Below are 22003 nucleotides of genomic sequence, written 5' to 3'. Positions count from 1 at the left end.
AAAGATAAAAGGAATAAGGGAAGAGGAGAAATAAACAAGAAAGAGGTAGGGAGAGGGAGAAGTCACCAAAGAGACATAGACAACATCGTTTGACACAAACGGATCCTTGGTGCATCCTAGCACAGAAGAAAACCCCTCTTGTTGTCCACAGCCAAAGGTGGAATTTTTCCACCCAATTCTGAAAGAGCTGAGGATTTTTTGAGAGCTCAGGATGCAAACGCAAGATAGAGCACTCAGAACATGAAGTTCTGAGTGCTCTACTCCTTCCCCAAAGGAGAAAAGCCACCAAAAAGAAATTGACAGCATCTTTCTGTCACAGGCAGCTCTTGTATGCATCCTAGTACCAAGGAAAGGCACCTTCTGGTCCACAGCCACAGGTCTAATTTTTCATTCACCCAATTCTAGGTGGGCTGATGAGTGATTGTGAGATAAGGACACATGCCCTATTTTGTTTTGAATTCCTATGAGTTCTCAGATCCTAAAAGTTCTGGTCAGTAACTCTAGACTACATATCCAGGGGACCTCAGACGTTTCTTTCCTGACTTTATCCATTTGATTGTGGAATAAATCATTTTTCTCCCTCCCTCATATCTAAGAAAATATGCTTGCCTCTTAAAGGTTTATTATTATATTTGATCTGTTACATACAACATGACTGGGAAGGATTGAATAGGAAACTTTCATGCCTGATAATCAGTAAAGTAGTGTATAGCTTCTGCATACCCCTTTTGTGGAACTGAGCTATTCCTCTTAAAAATTTGACGATTGTGAGTCCAAGCTCGAGCTTGCAATAAATGGCTCTCATGTACTTGCATCGGATTCAACTCCTTGGTGGTCTTTGGGATTCTGTGGCCTGGCCCAACATATTGCTGGGGGCTCATCCAGGATCCCCCAGACCCCAGAACCCCGATCCAGATAGTCAGACCCCAATCGGTGAGTTTTATTGTCTTCTTTGTCTCATCTGGTCTCTTGATTGTTTTTTTGGGGGGCCCAAAATTTGAATCTGCACGGGTTGGCATAAGACTCAGGTGGACACTCTGGTAACATCACTGACCGAGGATCTTGGAAGATGTTCCAGACCCCCTCGAGGGCAAGGGACGACTTGCTTCATGTGCACACCCTCATCTGAGTTCCTAGAGGGAAAGGGACGAGTTCCCTCATTCCCTTAAAACCTGGATGGATGTGGAAACCCCTCATCTGAAGGGAAGGGGATGTGCAGTCCCCTTATTCTCCTGAAAACTCTAATGAGGCAAGGTGGGTCACTCCCACAGATTGATGTGGGGCTGATGTCCCCTTTTGTTGTTTTCAGTGTGTGTATCCAGTTGATGGGAGAAATTTGTGGCTGTGTGTCTGTTACTTTTGGGTCTACCTGTTGCTTACTATTTTCTGTTCTTTGTTTAAGGGACGACATGGGACAGACTCTGACCGCCCCCTTTCCCTCCTGACTGACCATTTCAAGGGTGTAAAAGAAAGAGCATACAATTTGAGTGTGGAAATTAAAAAAGGAAAAACTAATTACTTGCTGCCAGTCGGAATGGGCCACCTTTGACATGGGGTGGCCAGCTGAAGGGACCTTCGACTTACCAACCATATTCAGAGTCAAGGGGTTGATTTTTGTTCCAGGACCACATGGCCATTCGGACCAGATCCCATATATATTGGTGTGGCAAGACTTGCTAGAAAACCCACCCCCTTGGCTAACCCTGCTGGTTCTGCTTTGGTAACTTGCTTCTTTGTCAATTATTAAACTGCCACTGACCACCTGCAAGTGGCCCCAGCAAGATCTTAGCCTCAGACCTTGGTTCAGAGGGTCTGAACATGGGGGAGAACCTGTCAATCTGAGGGAATGGATGATAGGGACTTCTTTCCCTTGCCCCAAGATGATTGGGATTTTTCCTCTGCCTTGGAAGGCCCCTGGGCCAATGTTTGCAGGAATCTAAAAGAAAAATCCTCTGGAGGTGAGTAGAGGGGGTTCGAGTCTCCTGGTAAATGGATTTGAGTCCCACTTGTGAATGGTGGTGAGATGATTCCCCATTCACTGAGACCTGATTTTGTCTTTGTAGCCACTAGTCTGTCTTGTTTACTTTGGAGTGTTTTCTGTTATATGTTTTTTTGAGGTAGAGAAGTTCTGGGTGAGAGTGGCAGGCTCATGCAGCAGACTCTGGATTCAGCTTGCTCAGTGGGAGAGCATAGAGTTTTGGTAGAGATGAGTTGGGGGCTCATTAGTCCCCAACTCTGCCTTCGGTTTTTGTGTTGTTTTGTCTTGTTTTAGAATGGATACCAGTTTTAAATTTGGATCCTTGGTGTTTGTGTTTATTTGTGTTTTCTTATTTACTTGTACATCTCTGAGGGGAATAAAAGTTCCAGTCTCGGGCTGAGCCTGCTAAGTTTCCCTCCTTGATTTACAGCAGTCAAGAGGTGGGGCATGGAAAAGCTTTAGGCTGCATTTTCTCCCTGTGGTGGCTGTCCAGTGTAGAAGACTTTGTGCCTGGTTTGGACTTTGAACTGGTCCTGATAGTGTAACCATTTATAAAGTGCTCTTGTCTAAAACTGGGTAATAGAATCAGGCCAGTTTAGTTTCAGGTGACCCCCCCAGCCCCATCCCACAGCCTTCCTCCAACCGAAGGTACTTAAAAGGCCAATTGGTAAAATACCTGGCTCAACAAGCAAGCCCTGAAAAAGCATAGCCAAGAAAAAGTGCTTTGTTAGGGCTGGGAAGGTGGGTCAGTGGTAGAGTGCTTGCCATGCATGCATGAGGCCCTGGGTTCTCTTCCTCAGCATGACATAAGCACAAAGAAAAAAAAAGCCAGAAGTGGTGCTGTGGCACAAGTGGTAGAGTGCTCGCCTTGAACTGAAGAGCTAAGGGACAGCACCCAGGCCCAGAGTTCAGGCCCCACGGCCAGACCCTCCACCCCAAAAAAAGAAAAGAGTGCTTTGTTAAAGTCTTATCTTAAATTTTTGTCATCTGTAAGTGTAAGATTGGTGAAAAAAAATCTCTTGCCACTGAATTTCAGAAAATGTACATACAACTGATTTTCATTTTTGCATGCATTAAGATCTGTGTGTGGGGGCTGGGAAGGTGGCTCAGTGTTAGAACACTTGCCTTGCATGCCTGAAGCCCTGGGTTCGATTCCTCAATACCACATAAGCAAAAAGAAAAAGCTGGAAGTGGCGCTGTGTCTCAAGTGGTAGAGCGCTAGCCTAGAACTGAAGAGATGAGGGAAAGCAACCAGGCCCAGAGTTCAGGCCCCACAACCAGACCAAAAAAAAAAAAAAAGGTCTGTGTGTGTTTTGTATGTGTGTGAACATGTTCAAGATTAAAAACTGTCAACATGTGGTAAAAAAAATTGTGTGAGTTTAAGTTTGAAATTCAAAAGGTTATGAGGTTTGGACATTACCAAAAATTTTAAAGAATTATCACATAGTGGGGCTTGGAAGGTGGCTCAGTGGTAGAGTGCTTGCCTTGCATGCTTGAGGCCCTGAGTTCTATTCCTCAGCACCACATAAGCAAAAAGAAAAAAGCTGGAAGTGGTGCAGTGGCTCAAGTGGTAGAACACTAGCCTTGAGCTGAAGAGCTGAGGGACAGCGCCGAGGCCCAGAGTTCAGGCCCCACGACTGGACCCAAACCCCCCCCCCACACACACACACACAAAGAATTATCACATTTTTGGAAAAGGCTTTTTTTAAGGATTCTTTAATTTGAAAATTAGAAAATCTGGTATTTTAAAATACATAAGGCTGGGCTGGAAGATGGCTCAGTGGTAGAGCGCTTGCCTTGCATGCCAGAGGCCCTGTGTTCAATTCCTCAGCACCACATAAGCAAAATGAAAAAAGCCAGAAGTGTAACTGTGGCTCAAGTGGTAGAATGCTCGCCTTGAGCTGAAGAGTTCAGGGACAGCGCCTAGGTCCAGAGTTCAGGCCCCACAACTAGACCCCAAATTTTTTTTTTAATTTTAATTTTAATTTTTTGTGAACATACTGTACAGAGAGGTTACAATTACATGGGCAAGATAATGAGTACATTTCTTATCAAGCATTGCAGCCTCCTCTTTTGTTTACCCTTCACATCCATTCCCAGCCTCCCCCCCGCCCCCACACCCAATCCCCCCCCCCCGGCCCACAGCAACGTTGTAAAGTTCATTTTCGACATGGCAACTTGTACTTCTCATAGTTGCAATGGGAACACCTGTATCCTTAAATGGCTTATTTTTCCCCATCTCCTCCACAAATTATACCAACATCAAATATAGTGAAATCAGGGGTTATACTGTGGGGGAAGGACATACAAAGCAACAAAGAAATAATCTTATAAATGAGTTAGAAACAAATGCATGAAAGAAAAAAAAACATTTAAATACATATCTAAGGGTTCATTTTCCTCACATCACATCTGAACTTTTCTGCTTGACTCATACATATACTAGATATTGCAAATAAGAGAAACCATGAGACCTATGTTTCTTTGGGCTTGGCTTACTTCACTTAATATAATTTTTTCCAAGTTTTTCCATTTTCTAACAAATGGGGAAATGTCATTCTTTCTGATGGAGGCATAGAATTCCATTGTGCATATATACCACATTTTTTTGATCCATTCATCTACTGAGGGGCATCTGGGTTGGTTCCAGATCTTAGCTATGGAAAATAATGCCGCAATAAACATAGTTGTGCTGGTAGCTTTAGTGTGGTCTTGTTTGTAAACATTTGGGTAAATGCCCAAAAGTGGGATTGCTGGGTCATAGGGGAGCTCTATGTGGAGTCTTTTGTGGAAACTCAATATTGCTTTCCAAAGTGGTTGAACAAGTTTACACTCCCACCAACAATGCAGTAAGATTCCCTTAGAGAAGTCATTCTTAAAGAGAAAACAACAATGAGAAATGTAGAAAAGGAGATCTCATTTTCTTTTAACTAGTAGTATACACTTAGGAGGAAAATTGGAGTATGCTAGGGCTGCTATCCTCTGATCAAGACAATTTCTTATCAGTGGTTCTGGTCATAGAGTGAGATTCAGGATCAAAGTATTAAGAGAACATATATGAATAATTTGAATAAATATTTCCTTGAGAAAAATCTGAAAAACAGAAAAACTTCATTTTCCTTTGTAAAATGTCAGTACTAATTTCTTAATTACTATATTGAGAAGAAAAGTATATATTCTGCATAAAACAATGCTTTGATGTTTAGAAATCTTGTAAGTGTTAGAATGAGAGAAAACATCATTACATTAAGGAACTTATGGATCTCATTTTTGTTTTGGTCTATTTTTCTATAATTCATTTTAGATGTCCAAGAAATGAAGGATATGTTTAGCACCTGTCAGGAAAGTCACAATAAATATTTATCTGAAGTAGCAGGCATGAATAGTAACAAAGGGGAGGAAAAAGTGAGACTTATAAGAAATTTTAATTTGAGCTCAAAACAGAAGTCAAAACTGATTAAGAATAATGGGAACTCCTTAGGGATGAGGACAGAAAAGGTCACGGTATATCAGAACATGAGTGTTTTCAGTGAACCTGGTAAGATGTGTGCTGCATATGGTCCTCGTGTGTCTTCTGTAGTTGAAGAATATACACAATGTGAAATGTCTTTTGCCCAGATGACACACCTTACTGTCGCTCAGAGAACACCCACAGGAGAGAAACTTTATGAATGTAACATTTGTGGAAAGTCTTTTACCTGGAAGAAACACCTTACTGTCCACCAGAGAAATTACACAGGAAACAAACCATATGAATGTAATGTGTGTGTAAAGTCTTTCACCCTGAAGATACACCTTACTATCCACCAGAGAACACACACTGGAGAGAAACCTTATGACTGTAACATGTGTGGAAAGTCTTTCACCCAATAGCTCCACCTTACTCTCCACCAGAGAACACACACACGAGAGAAAGTATATGAATGTAAGCTATGTGGAAAGTCTTTCACCCATAATGCATACCTTAATGTCCACCAGAGAACACACACAAGAGAGAAAACTTTTGAATGTAACATGTGTGAAAAGTCATTCACCCAGAAGTCACAGATTACTGGCCACCAGAGAACACACATAGGGGATAAACCTTATCAATGTAACATGTGTGGAACATGTTTTACTTAGAAGTCAAACCTCACTGTACACCAGAGAACACACACAGGAAAGAAACTTTATGAATGTAACATATGTGGAAAGTCTTTCACCCAGAAGTCACACCTTACTGTCCACCAGAGAACACACACAGGAGAGAAACCTTATGAATGTAGCGTATGTGGGAAGTCTTTCATTAGCTTACTGTCTACCAGAGAACACACACAGGAGGGAAATTTATGAATGTAGCAGGTGTGGAAAGTCTTTCACCTGTAACAGAAACCTTACACTTCACCAGAGAACACACACAGGAGAGAGACCTTATGAATATAATAGGTGTGGAAAGTCTTTCAGTCAAGATCAACCCTCACTGTCCATCAGAGAACACACACAAGAAAGAAACCTTATGAATGTCATATGTGTGGAAAGTCTTTCACCCAGAAGCTATACCTTACTGTCCACCAGAGAGCACACACAAGGGAGAAATTTTAAGAATGTAATTTTTTGGAAAGTTTTTCACCCAGAACATACACCTTTCTGTCCATTAGAAAAAACCCACCAGAGAGAAATATTATGTATGTAGCAGGCATGGAAATTGTTTCACCTGGAAGTCACACCTTAACATCCATCACAGAACACAAGGAGAGAAACCTTATGAATGCAACCAGTGTGGAAAGACCTGTAGGTCACAGCTTAACACACATAAGTTGACTCACACAAATGAAATAACTGGATTGTACCAAATGAGGAAAGTCTTTCTTCTGTAAGAAAATTGAGATTGCAACACAGGAACCATACAGGATAGAATCTTTATGATATAGCAGATGTGGAGTCCTTCAAGTAGAAGACATAGCTCAGTGTTCATCACAGGACACAGAAAACACACAGACACACACACAACACACAGACACACAAAGAGGAGAGAAATCATATGTAGGAAAAATGTGTGGAAAGGGTTTCCAGAAAAAGACATAACTTGGTTAGAATCAGAGAACAGACACAGGTGAATAAATACAAAGGTAACAAATGTGAAAAGTCCTTTACTAAGTATTCATGGATCCAAGGGGAGAAATCTTAAAAATATTACTAACACGGAAATCCTTTGATCTGAAAGGAATAACTCAGTGTTTATCAGAGAACTGACTCACATAGGAGAAAAGAAAGTAGTGAATAGAACATATGTGAAATGATTTTCAATCAGAAGTGAGTCCTCGTCATATGTGAGAGCATACACAGGAGAGAAATTATGAGTATAGAAAACATATTTGCCAGAAGTCACATCTTTACAGGTATCAGAGACATGGACACATGACAGAATCTCTGTAAATATAAACATGAGAGGAAGTCTTTCAACCAGAAGCAAACCTTCAGCAATTATTAACACATTCACTCAGGAAAGAAGCCCAATGTAGGAAAATCTTTGTGAGAAAACCTCTGTAAATTATACAGAGAAATCCTTCATGGCAGGGGTAAGCTAGGTGTGCTGGGAAACCATTCTTCACTCTTCAGCTCTCTTTGAGCCAACATTTCTCATCCTCTTAATGTATTGAGTGGGGATGGTGTCCTTCTATATTATTCAAAGCATGTAGAAACAAGTGATGGGCATTAATTATTTCCAGTCTCGACAAATAATTCAGAGATTGAAATTATTAACTTCTGTCTTTTGTACTAAGGAATGCTTGTCAGAGTAATTTGATAAACTTCTAAGAAACATGAGCTCTGGCCCTTTGGGACTGGATTCAGATCATCTCCAACATGGTTAGGGGAAAATAGTTGAGTAAAGACTGTTATGAGGGGCTGGGAAGGTAGCTCAGTGGTAGAGCGCTTGCCTTGTATGCCTGAGGCCCTGGGTTAAATTTCCCAGCACCGCATAAGCAAAACAAAAAAAGCCGGAAGTGGCACTATGGCTCAAGTGGTAGAGCGCTAGCCTTGAGCTGAAGAGCTGAGGGACAGTGCCCAGGCCCCACGACTGAATCCCCATCCCCCCTAAAAAAAAGGCTGATATGGTAGGAGGCAAAAACATGAGAACAACCATTTTTCTACTGCTCCCTTAACTCTCCCTCTGTATGTGTGATTCATGCATTATATTACAAATTTCTTATTCCAGTTCATTTTTTGAATGGAAGATCTGTTGGAAGATATTAGTCCTTATTGCAGTACATACATACATACCTCTGAGGAGGTAACAATGCTTGATAGGAAATATATTCATGACCTTCCTCATATAACTGTATAACCAATCTGTACAGTATCTTTATAATAAAATACATGTTTTCAAAAATATGGTGGATAAATAAAGACAAGAGTCTCTGCATTTTGCCTTGAGGGAGAACCCCAAAGTGACTTCAGTGCTTGATTTTTTATTTAATTAATCACTGGTAATGAGCAACTTGTGATTGATTCACTCTTGTTCCATTTAGTTGTTTGCTGAGTGAGCTATAATAAAACACCAGTGTGTACAATGTGATGCGCCTGCATTTACTCAATGTTCTAGAGGCTGATTACAAGTTATATTGCACTTTCTTTGAAATATAATGTGCTGTTCCATATTTTTTTGTGCAATGAATATATATCCAATACCCAGAACACATATATTTCTTTGTGATGAGAAGAAGGCTTTCATTTGCTATCTCATAGAAGGACAAAGTAGATATGACATTAGTGGAAATAACCAAGCACACAAACATATTGAGCAATCTCTCACAAAAATTGAAATTAAGAAAAAAAATAAAGCCATCTGCCACTTGAGCTACAGCATCACTTCTAGTCCCTGAGAGGAAGGAAGGAAGGAAGGAAGGAAAGAAGGAAGGAAGGAAGGAAGGAAGGAAGGAAGGAAGGAAGGAAGGAAGGAAGGAAGGAAGGAAGGAAGGAAGAAAGGAAGGAAAGAAGGAAGGAAGGAAAGGAGGGAGGGAAGGAAGAAGGAAGGGAGGAAGGGAGGGAGGAAGGGGGGAAGTGAGAGAGGGAGAGAATAAAGGAGGCAATTAGGAAGAAGGAAGTAATAAACTGTTCAAAAGAAAGATGTTTAATTTTTGGTGAATGTGAGAATTTTTCTTTGAGGGGCGGAGCTCAAGAAAAATGGCTTTTACATAAAGCAAGTTCTTGAACTGTATAGAAAATGATACAGAGGCTCTAACATTTTATAAAGTGATTTTATAAAATCGTTAATATTAAGTAAGGAGGTCAGGTCTGGCTGGTGCTATATTGGCCACATGGTGGATGGTAAGGTCTGCCAACTTGTCTTCATGCTGGGGGAAGTCAGTACCCCCATCTCTCATCTGCCTAACAGCTGATGGATATACCTGGATCCCTGGAAGCAAGGGTGGGCATTATGTTGCTCATTCTGTTAGTCCAATGCCTGGGACTCGAAATATCCTGTGTACCTGCCCCTGTTCTGGCCCTATTTAGGTTGGACCATCAGTGGCACCAGATGCCATGCCACATGTCTCTGTGATTATGTCCTGAGTCCTATCTCCTGGCTTGTCTCTGGTTATCATAGTGTCCCAATTCAGCACTCTCTTGGTGCTGAATGGTTTCTTGGTGTTGTTTTTATTCTTGTTTCCCTTGCTGTCCTGTTTCCATGCTAAGTGTATTTGTGGACTGCAAGTCTTTGTTACAACAGGCTGTTTGCAGACTGCTAGCAGTATAATAAAGACTCCAGTATTCCATCTTCCAAATTGTGGCCTCCAACAAATATACTGTCTTCTTTTACAAAAACACAAGGGTTGACTTAACATTAGAATTTCTAGAGCCTAGATATATCCACTGTATAGTTATGTAATTAAACATATCCTGGAGGCATTTAGAAAAAAAAATGTCTGTTACATCAGAAAGTGCTTAATAAGTAAACCAAGACCAAGACTCCAGATCCTATATAAGCTAGTCATTCTAGGGAAGTCCAGAGCTGTTTGTTTCCATAAAGAGCTCTACTTTCACACTTTCATGAAGAAATATTTTTGTGCCAATATGAGGTCTTCAATTCAGGAACTGATATAACATCCTTGACATTTTATCTTTTTTTAAACTAACACTAACACTATACCACTTGTGCCACAACTCTACTTCATGATTTTTGGTGGCCTTTTGTGCCAGAGCTGGCCTCAAAGGTGATTCTCTCATCTTGGCCTCCATAAAAGGTAAGAATAAAAGCGTGGGCCCTGTAGGCTGTTCTGAACAAATCTTCTCTCTGGGAAAAAGAGGTTTCATTCAGTGCTTCATCTCATTCTTGCTGTGCCTTCAACAATTTCAGTATTTATTTTTGTATTTTTTTTAATTTTTCTTGGGTCCGGGCGTGGGGCCTGAACATAAGGCTGTTTACATTGTAATCAAGTTATCTGTCTTAGAAAAAAGGCATTGGCAATTTGGGATTTATTTCTCATAGCTAAAATCCCGGGATAAGTATTAATAATTTATTGGGTTTTTTTTTTGGGGGGGGTCCAGTCATGGGGCCTGAACTCTCGGCCTGGGCACTGTCCCTCAGCTCTTCAACTCAAGGTTAGCGCTCTACCACTTGTGCCACAGAGCCACTTCCGGCTTTTTTCTTTTTGCTTATGTGGTGCTGAAGAATCGAACCCAGAGCCTCATGCATGCAAGGCAAACGCTCTACCACTGAGCCACTTTCCTGGCTGCTTAATAATTTGAATGTAAAGATTTGCTTACCACCACTATGAACTTTACCTGTCTGTCTGTCTAAAACTGCTTGGGTATTCCAGCCAAGAACAAAAAAAAAAAAAAAAAAGGAGAGGGAAAAACAGCAGGAGCCAATAGAAGACTTATCTTTAAGGGTGAGGGGTGAACAGGCAGAAGTGAAGCTTAACCAGGCCTGGGGAAGTCCACACATGGTAGAAGAGGGCAAGCTGGCACAAAGGCAGTTTACCTAACCCTAAAGAGGCAGATGGGAATTAGCCCATTCTATAGGAGGGGTGAGTGGCCTTTGTCCTCTCTTCCTTGCAGATGGACCCTGGAAACCTGGTGGTAAATTGAGTGATATGACTGGTATTACTAGAACTGCCCCTTGGATGTATTAAAAATAAAAAAAAGGGTTTACACAGAGGGTTAAAAAGTTTATCTGTGTGATGCGATTTGGTTTCAATGCTATTCTAATATTGCATATGTGTTTAAAAAGACAAAAACATGTTAAGTCTAGAAGCTTGGTACAGTGCTGGTGATTGTAATTCTTTCATTAAGGAAAACTGTCATTTGAGTTCAAAAGTTTTCTAAGAGGTAATTCAGAATAAAAAATAAAATATATCTTTTAAAACAAGAAGACAAGAGGCAATGAGTATTACCTAGCCCCTCAAGATTTTATTTCTTTTGTTTGTTTTTGTCCATCATGGGGTTTGAACAGTGGCCAGGGGTGTTGTCCCTCAACTCTTCAGCTCAAGGAAAGTGCTCTACCAATTGAGCAACAGTGCCACTTCTGCTTTTCTTGTGGTGAATTGGAGATTAGAGTCTCATGGACTTTTCCTGTCCAGGCTGGCTTTGAACTGCGATCCTCAGCTCTCATCCTTCTGAGAAGCTAGGGTTACAGACATGAGCCACCAGTGCCTGGCTTTCCCTTCAAAGTGCAAATGAAAACTAAAGTGTGAAGTATTAAAGCAGAGGTGAGAAGAAGGCTGTCATTTACAATCTCTTGGAGGACTATGGAAGATCCTATATTGTTAAATTACAATGTGCAGAAACTATTGAGCAATCTCACACAAAAATGGAAGCTTTGAAAAATAGAACCAACTTCTCACAGAGATTGGGTGTAGAATAGGTGACAATGTGACAATTAGTAATAATTTTTTTCAAAGATTTTATTTGATTACAAATTATATTGCTGTTATTTTGAAGTACAATATGATGTTCCATGTTTTCATTATGCATTGCTTGCATATCTAACATCTGGAACGCATTTTTCTTTGTGTGATGTTGAAAGGTAATGAAAGATATTACATTAAGTGAAATATCCTGGTACAGAAACAAATTGAGCAATCTCACACAAACATGGAAGCTAACAAAAACAGAAGTAATTTCTCTCAGAAGTTGAGAGTAGAATAACTACTAGCAGAAGCATGAGAGATTGGTCCATTTTGTCAGGACTCTCTGTTCAAGATTTTGGTCTTATTGGGCTGGAAAGGTGGCTCAGTGGTAGAGCACTTGCCTTGAATGCATGAAGTCCTGGGTTCAATTCCTCAGCACCACATAAGCAAAAAGAAAAAAGCAGGAAGTGGTGCTGTGGCTCGAGTGGTAGAGTGCTAGCCTTGAGCTGAAGAGCTGAGGGACAGCACCCAGGCCCAGAGCTCAGGCCCCACAACTGGACCCCTCCCCCAAAAAAAGATTTTGGTGGTCTTAATCCTTTGGTCAAATTGACTGAGAGTCAGTGTGGGCTTGAGCAGTGTAAGGTACACCCAGGGAGGACTCCATGCAGATGACTACCCCCCACCCCGACATCTTATACATCTTCTACCAGTACCTGTGTGAATTATATAACTGGCATACCTGGAAGCAGTCGTCTCCCCCTTCTCTGAGATCACATATTGGTCTGCCCCCTGATCACTCCTCTCATCTGACTGTGGGAGGGTCCTCGGCTCTGAGATCATAGCCACATCTGAGGTGGCCACATCTTCTCCCACCTCACCACAGCTTTCCCCCACCTGACCACAACTTCCCTCACCTAGCCACACCTTCTCCTCACCCCTACCTTAGATAAGACATGGCCCAGGGGTGATTTGGCCATTTCTAGCCACCTGGAAACCCCAATCTGTCCTGAAACCAGAAGTTCGGAAATAAACTGCTCTTTGCCTGAATAACATGTGGTGATCTCATTGATCACCTACCTAATTAACCTAACATGAAGATTTTCCAGTGTGGCAAGTGCTTAAACAGCACAGAGTGATTATGTGGGCAAATACCTTCACTGAGAGGAGTCCACATAGAAAGAACACATCAGACAGAAACAACAGTGACAGGAATCAAAGGATTGAGTTTTGGTGTCCTGGAATCAAATCGAATATAGAATCTATACAATGTATAGATTACTCTGTGCAAAGATCCATGTTTGGAGTTGTCTATGTTGTTCCAATTGGTTAACCATGGGGAAAGACAGGTGAGCCTTAAGTCTACTTTCTTTATGTGATTAAATAATTTGCAAGTCATAGAGAACATCTACTGTTTCCTGTGATTTCAACACAGCCCTGAGGAAAGATGAGAGAAAGAATTGAAAGTAAGAGATTTTGAACACTTCCTCAGATTCAATACACTCCTGAGTGATGGTAATGAGAAAAGAATCTAATTGGGTGCTGGATACAGAGCTCCCCCAACTCTTAATTCTTCTGCGTGATGTCATGGAATCCAGAACCAAGAGCAAGTCTTAGTCTTAAATCTTTCTGCAACAAGGTGACTCTGGGAATAATAATGCTAGATATAGGGGACAGCCTGAGCCAGGGAAATGTTCAAGTCATGAACCTGTGCCTACTGCCTCTACCTTTCTATTCCTGAACAAAAATAGGATACTTCTTATAAATAGACTTTCTCTGAAAAACATGAGAGAGTGCTTATTTGTGACAATCCTCTCTCAGCATCTTCTCAGTCAAAGGTCTCTAGGAAACCTTCCTGACCAGTAGGTGACCCACCTGTGACCATTGATCTACTTGGCACCCAAGAAGGCTCAGAACTCAGAACATCCCAAACCAATTGCCACTTTATGTCTGTTCCAAGAATTCACTGTTCTTTGATCATCCCTGATGAGCAGTTAAAACTAATTAACAGAGGCCTTGTGTCCTACTGAACTGAGGCTTAGAGGATGGTGACAAATTTCTGTTGATTACTGAGCTGAGTGAAAGAACAAGTAAGGGACAAGGGCAGCTGAGGACAGGTATCTTCCTTCTCAGGTCCTCCTCACCAGCCTGGAGCTCAGTAAGTCTCACCTTCACTAGCTGCCTCAGGACAAGAGAGCAGAAGTTGATCTCCCTTGTAGATACACATTCACTGCCACAGTCCATAACTCACACAAACTAATGCTAATACTAATACCCAAGCTACTTTCCCTCCATCACACAGTGTCCACTCCACAGTGTTCATGACCTGATTTCAAGCTCATTGACAAGAGAGATGGAGTGGGCATGGATAGAGAGAGGAAAAATATTTTAAAATGAAAACTATATTTGGAAAATACAAAAGAACTGAAAGAATTATTTCATAAGATTCAAGGAAAAACTAAGAATTTTTTTAAGGAGAAAAGAACAAAGTAAAAAAGGTCAAAGTAAAACCAAACTGGATTACCAAAATTTTACCCAAACCACCACTGCCATCAACAACAAAAACCTTTAGTTTTTCTTTCTGCCGGGGGGGGGGGTCATTTGTCTAGAACTGAAAATTCACAATCTATGTTAAGATGCATCTTCATTCTCTGATCCCTTAGGCTGTGCAACCTTGAGGAAACTGATAGAATGTGCATTATTTGATTTTTGTCATTTCCTTTTTGCTATGTCCTAGTCATGGTGATGGGGTCATGACTTCAGGCAGTGGTAATCAGTCTTGAGTCTCTTTCTCACAGGAGGGGAGGTGCAAAATTCAAGATCTTCACCAGCAGCAATTGATCTGGTTTCTCTTTCTCTCTCTTTTTCTTCCTTCCTTCCTTCCTTCCTTCCTTCCTTCCTTCCTTCCTTCCTTCCTTCCTTCCTTCCTTTCTTTCTTTCTTTCTTTCCTTCTTTCTTTCTCTTTCTTTCTTTCTTTCTTTCTTTCTTTCTTTCTTTCTTTCTTTCTTTCTTTCTTTCTTTCTTTCTTTCTATCTTTCTTTCTTTCTTTCTTTCTTTCTTTCTTTCTTTCTTTCTTTCTTTCTTTCTTTCTTTCTTTCTCTCTCTTTCTCTCTCTCTCTCTCTCTCTCTCTCTCTTGCAAATAAACTTGTTTTTTTAAGAACCGAGTTACATAATACTTATAATATTGCTTCTAGAATTCAGATTTTTTTATTTTAATTTTATTGTCAAAGTGATATACAGAAGGGTTACAGTTGCATAAGTAAGGGAATAAATTTACAAGTTCTTATAGGTTATAGTATTCATAGATTCATAGATTTATAAAATGCACAGATTTATACCACAGATTTCTGAACCAAGGGAATAGGGATTTGTCTATACACAATAAGAAAATTAGAATTCAAGCTTAAAAGCTGAAGTCATTTAGCTAGTTCAAAAATGAGAAGATAAACACTTCTAAGCTATTCTTGTTCATCCTAAGTGTGCTAAGGATATCATCTCTTTTTTTTTTGGGGGGGGGGTCCGGTCGTGGGGCCTGAACTCTGGGCCTGGGTGCTGTCCCTCAGCTCTTCAGCTCAAGGCTGGCACTCTACCACTTGAGCCACAGCGCCACTTCCGGCTTTTTTCTTTTTTGCTTATGTGGTGCTGAGGAATCGAAACCAGGGCCTCGAGCATGCAAGGCAAGCGCTCTACCACTGAGCCACCTTCCCAGCCCCAGGATGTCATGTCTTTAGAGGACAGCATTTCTAGGAAACCACAGACAGTTTGACCTCAATTGTTTCCTTATGAAAATGATTGTTCCTGTTTTATCTTTGAAAGACTTTCACTTTGTTTTCCTGAAAAAGTCAGTTTTAAGTGTATTCAGGCAGTACAATTTGTGACTAGAGCCATCTTCTAATAGGTTATAAGTGTTTAGAGGCTCAGGCTCATTTCTCTTGCATGCCCCAGTTCTTACAACCCCCCTGGGGCTGGGATTATTTTGCTGTACCCAGATGGGTGTGTGAGAAGCTTCATGCTTCAGTGAAAGGGCTTCTGGCTCTGAATGGCTTTGATGTCTTTCAGGGCTCTTCTCTGCCTTCCCTGCAACTGTTCTGTTCCCTGGTTTGCAGACAGCAGCACCATCTGTGAAGAGCAGGGACTATCAAGCTAACCACTTCCCTCTTGCCCCATTTTCTTTTTGAGTTAGAGTCTCTTCTATCATTCTTAGGCTGCTCAGATTGAAGGGCATTTTCCTCTGATGTTTTATCTCTTTTCCTAAGGCAAGAGCAGCCATAAGTCTTTGCTAGGCATGCTGGGAACACAGTAGTATGAACTTTCTGTGCAGCATTCTCTGGCAGCTCTTCCATACCAGGCCACATATCTCATAGGCTTTATTCCAGGCTCATTGCAGCCCTGCCTCTTGCTAACACTGCAGACTCTGTTCTCATCCTGGGGCTGTGCACAAGGCAGGGCTTTTGCTTTACAGCTGTCTCTTCATAGCTCTTCAGGAGGGAGAAGCAGTAAAGGGCAGCCACCAAATTATGGTGTGAGATGATGGGAATGGAGCTCCTCTGCAAGAAGCAGAGGGGAAAGGCAAGCAGGGTGACACTATGTCTCTCTGCTCATTGGCAGAAGAGACTGAGATGGTCATGTTAAACTTGACCTCCTCTTTACAAGGTAAGTGGGAAGGTTTGTGATATTTGGGTATGGTTAAACACTGCAGGTGCATTGATTTAGTTTTCACAGGGCTGGCACTACCTTGTTTTAAAATATCTTTTATCAGAAAGTAAGTGGCCATCACTTCATCAAATGTTCTCTGTAGTAGCAATGTGTAGGTCTGAAGTTTGTTGGATCCCATGAATCACATTCTGGTGACAATTGTTGGATCTAACTTGTTGGACAGTGGCTCACCTGGACACAGACAGCATTCCACAACTCTACCATTACCTGGTGTGAAGCTGGCCTCTGTTGTGAGTCTACAATTAGCAGCTGTGAAAGGATGTTATGTCCTTTTGCAGTCAGGTGATATGGTACATCATACGCCCTGTATAATTTGTATACATGGCTGGTTGGAAGTCATCCCTTTAAATGGGAATTTTACTATAATCATAAAAACCATGCTGGTGACTAGGCCCCAGAGATCCACCTTGAAACCTGTTGCAGGTACATTTCAGGGGCATGGAATATGTAGGCACCACACATTTCTGTGAGCAACTGCCCTCTGGCAAGCCTCAGGCTTAACCCAAAGTCACTGACTTTAATATTGCCATTTTCATCCAGTAGGATGTTGTCAGGGTTTAGGTCAATGTATGCCATCCTATTCAGATGAAAGTACTGCACAGGAGTTGCCATCTGCTTCAGAAACCTGGATTCATTCTTAAATAGGTGGCATGATGCTCTGATCCACATTAGCAGGTTTCCCTTGGTGGCTGTTTCTATTATCAGGTACATGTAGAGGTGATTCAGAGCCTTAACAATGTCCACCTCGTTTTTCACAGCATAGGGTAGTCTTCCCTCTCCAATATTTTCACTGCTACCACTCTGTCTTCCCCATAGCTGCCATAGACAATGTACATGCTGTACATGGTATTGGCTTGCAAGGATCTCCTCTTCCCTGGAGGAGAATGTAGTGTATTTGTTGTCATTTGATTCCATTTTCTTGATGGGATGGCAGGGAATCAACCTTAAGTAAACTTAGCTCATTAAATATGATGCATAGTAAATCTTAACTATACTTAGCTAAATAAATACAGTAGGTAGCAAATCATAATTAAAATTAGCAAAATCAATGTGTTGGGTCTTAAATCTTAATAAAACAGCTAAATCAATTCAGTAGGGGCATGTCTTAACTGAAAGTAGCACAATCTAAACCACAAAATAACAGAAATCTCCAAACCCACAAAACACAAAACCTCCCTCCCAAGCTAAAAATGTATCAAGCTAGCTCTAATTTAGTCCAGTAGTCATCAAAGGAGGTCTCTCAGCACTGCACAGAAACTGCCTCCTTCTGGATCCACTGCAGGGACCTCACAATGACATGTGAGATCAGTGAGGAAATGGACCAATCCAGCTGGACTCAGTGACATCAAGGAAGAATGGGCCTATTACAGCCAGGGTCTAGCTCTTAGACCTTGAGGACTATTGTTATTGACTTCAGGTGGGTCAAGGGGGATGATTATGTTCACCACCATGGCAGTGTTTTGGGAACCATGAGGACAGTGGCCAAACACCTCTCTTCTTCTTCAGGGCTGTGGGATCCTAGGAGCTGCTCCTGCACAGACACTAGCACCCGGATCCCAGTGCAAAGACCTCAGTCTTCTTGTGGGTAGGTCCTGGTACTTGGTCCAACAATCTGTGAACCCATGGTGCAACGCAATGAAGTCTTAGGCACACTGTAGCTTACCAGAGACTCCAGAGTGATATCAACATTAAAAATTAAACCCTGATTCTTTATGTTTGGTGTCATACTATTTTATTAAAAAAAACTCAAAATCTCTGGCACACCACTTGAGGAAATGATTTATTAAAAATAAAAGGCTGTAAGAATATACAAGATGAAATCACAAAACAAACAAACTCTCAGAATAAGAGAAACTTCAAACCTATAACTGAAGTACAGGAGGTATTGCTAAGAAAGGATACATAGTGATAAATATGGCCAAGAAGGATTCAACCATGGATGGGAGAAGGGAAGTCAGGAGGTGAAGTCAGGTGCAGGCTGCCTTTCTCTACCTTCTGTGGATTTCCATCATTTGCATGTACATTTCTCTCCTTTTATGCAGGATTCCCTGCACTGGGACCACTGGGTCACTGGGCCTTTCTCTATTCTCTCCCACTTCACTTGGTGGTGGAAATATCCACTTCCACTAGGAGTTACTGGCAGTTAATACCATCTATGAGAAAAATAATTTATCACATGGTTCTTGATTTGTAAGCAAGAGGCAGTGGATTGGTAAGTCTAAATTAATGAAAGGCAAGGCCTAGGGGAGTGGGTTCAAGTGGTAGATCCTTTGTCTAGTGAGAGGGATCTAGTTTAAAACTAGAGACTACATTTGAAACATAGAACTTCTCTTTTAACAATATGTAACTAGCCAGGGGACAATGACTCATGCCTATAATCCTAGCTACTCAGGAGGCTGAAATCTGATGATCATGATTCAAAGTCAGCCCATGAAAGAAAGTCCATGAGACTCATATCTTCAATAAACCACCAAAAAAGTCTTAGTGGCACTGTGGCTCAAGTGGTAGAGCACTAGCCTTGAGCTGAAGAGCTCAGGGACAGTGCCCAAGCCCAGATTTCAAGCCTCATGACCAACAACAAAAATATGTAACTAGTTATCATTTATAGCTGTTGTTTTATAAGAGTAAAGCCCTATTCAGATTTACCAGCATGCCCACTTCATTGCTATTATTTCAATTTTTGTGTGTTTGAGAGAGCTACTAATATTGAATTTTTTATCTTTTTGCTTTTATTTGGCTTTTCTTTTGGGAAAGATTCAGGCCAGAGAGGGGACTTTTCCGGGTACTTGAACTCAGGGCATACATGACATCTCTAAGATTTTTCCCTCAAGGCCTGTCCTCTATCACTTGAGCCATAGCTCTACTCTGGCTTTTCATTTTGTTTTGTTTTGGTGGTTAATTGGAGATACTCTTCAAATTTCAGAATAATGAGTCGCTAGGATGACAGGCACCCAGCCATTGGTACTCAGCTAGGCTCTCATTTTTGAGGGAAGTTTTTCTCTTTTTATTTTTTTATTTTTTTCAGGTGTGGAGTTGAACTCAGGGCCTGGACACTGTCCCTGAGCCTCTTTGTGGTCAAAGCTAGTGCTCTACCACTTGATTTTTGAGTGGTTAATTGAAGATAAGTGTCTCATGGGGACTTTTCTGTCCAGTCTGGCCTTGAACTGTGATCCTCAGATATCAGCCTCCTGAGAAGCCAGAATTACATACATGAGCCAGTGGTGTCCAAATTTTCTTCTTTTGGAAAGGTTGGATGACAATATTTACTTTTAGCACATTAACTTTGTTGCTCTTGCTGTCTGCTGTCCTCCTACATTCCTGATGGAAAATTGGTCATAATCTCATTGAGGATCTCTTGTGTATGATGAGTTGTGTGTTTGACTCTGGAGGTTCTCTGTCTTCAACAATTTAATTACAATGCAACAGTGTGGATTTCTGAGTTTATTCTAATTGGAGTTTGTTGAGTTGCTAAATTCTTGTGTATGTAGTTACGTGCTTTAAATAAAAAATTGGGAAATTCATTATGACTTCAGGGACTTAAATAATGCATATATTTGTACCGGGTTCATTATTTTTATGTCAATTGTGTTTATTAGTTGTAGACACTGTAGATATAACAATGAGAAAAAAAGAATAGCTTTATTTTTTAAGCTTAACACTTTAGTGTGAGTGGGGTTAGAGAATGTGTATACATACACATACATATTCCTGCTTCAAACAAGCTCTCTAGAGGAGTTTGAGAACCACTAGCTAAGGTAAGGCCCATTAGGCTATGGTGGGGAATTTAACTTTTATTCTGAAACAGAAGTTCTTAAAGGTTGGAGGTTAGAAAGTGACTTAATTTGGTTTAAGAAACATAAAAACTGGGTGCCAGTTGCTCATACCTATAATCACAGCTACTCATGCAATGGAGGTTAGAGGATTGTGGTTTGAAGCTGGTCCAGGCAGGAAAGCCCCTGAGACTGTTTTGTCAGTCGTGGGGCTTATCAAACACCAAGAAGTGGAGCTGTGGCTCAAATTGTAGAGCACTAACTTTAATTTTTAAAAAAGCTCAAGGAGCTGATGGTGGTGGTGGCTCATGCCTGTAATTCTAGCTACTAAGAAGGCTGAGATCTGAGGATTGGGATTCAAAGCCAACCAGAGTAGGATAGTCAGTGAGAGTTTTATCTCCAGTTAACCACCACAAACCCTGAAGTGAAGTTGTGGTTCTAAATGGTAGAACACTAACTAGCTTTGAACAGAAAAGCTTAAGGATAGTGCCTAGGCCCTGAGTTAAAGACCCACAGTTGACAAGACAAAAGAAACACAAACACAAACACAAGCACAGCATCAAGCCCTAGCTAGGATCAGCATTACAAAAACAAATCATTTTCAACATTCCAACAAGTGACTAGGAAGTTCAATAATTTTCCCAATGTCTTTCTGCCAGTGAGGAGCAAAGCTAGGATTAGTTGGATGCCAGTGGTGGTCACTGATGTCTGCAATCTTAGGTTACTCAGGAGGATGAGGTCTGAGAATTAACATTCAATGCCAGCTCTGAGAGGAAAGTCTGAGATTTTTTTATTTCAAATGATCAACTAAAAATCTGGAAGTAGAGCTGTAGTTCAAGTAGTAGATCCCTAGGCTTGAGGACGAAACACTCAAGGATAGGCCAGAACCTGAGTTAAAGCCCCAGGATTGGAAACAAACTATGAAACCAGAACCAGACAAGAGTGCCTATAGCTCTGTGGCTGACAAGGAGAGGATGCTGTAGAGTCATGTATTGGGCCAGGAAGCCCACCGCTGCTCTTCCTCCCCATGGGCTGACCTAGAGTCCTGAGTGACAAACAACAGGCTACAGCTCAGTAACCAAGGAAGCCCAGCTGGCTTGGTCACTTACTCAAAATCAAGCCTGGCAGTTCCTGGACATCATCTGCAACTCAAATCCAGTGAACATTTGGAATAGAAATCACCCCCAAGGGCTGGGAAGGTGGTTCAGTGGTAGAGCGCTTGCCTTGCATGCGTGAGGCCCTGGGTTCGATTCCTCAGTACCACATAAGCAAAAAGGAAAAAGCCGGAAGTGGCACTGTGGCTCAAGTGGTAGAGCGCTAACCTTGAGTTGAAGATCTGAGGGACAGTGCCCAGGCCCAGAGTTCAGACCCCACGACTGGACACCCCCCCAAAAAAAAACAAGACTAAAAGAGCAAATTTGCATGGGGCTGGGAAGCTTGCTCAGTGGTAGAGTGCTTGCCTTGCATGCATGAGACCCTGGGTTCAATTCCTCAACACCACATAAGCAGAAAAAGCTGGAAGTAGAGTTGTGGCTCAAGTGGTAGAGCGCTAGCCTTGAGCTGAAGAGCTCAGGGACAGCACCCAGTCCCAGAGTTCAGGACCCACGACCAACAACAACAACAAAAAAAATTGAAAAGGCTGTCCCTGATTTGTTTACTTGTTGGACATTTATTTATTTAACAAAAAGCAAGATCAGCATAACTAGGAAAA

The 22003-nt window shown here is 41.4% G+C and overlaps 1 pseudogene; it reads left to right on the top strand.

The window, feature by feature from the left end:
* The first annotated feature begins 794 nt into the window (after positions 1 to 794).
* Positions 795 to 6559, top strand: LOC138835375 (zinc finger protein 180-like; annotated as a pseudogene).
* Positions 6560 to 22003: the final 15444 nt, after the last annotated feature.

This window comes from Dipodomys merriami, unplaced genomic scaffold (assembly GCF_024711535.1).
Source record: "Dipodomys merriami isolate MVZ:Mamm:240054 unplaced genomic scaffold, mDipMer1.0.p SCAF_234, whole genome shotgun sequence".
Classification (NCBI taxonomy): Eukaryota; Metazoa; Chordata; class Mammalia; order Rodentia; family Heteromyidae; genus Dipodomys; species Dipodomys merriami.
Note: the sequence above shows the minus strand (reverse complement) of the source record. Positions and strands in the feature narration are given on the sequence as shown.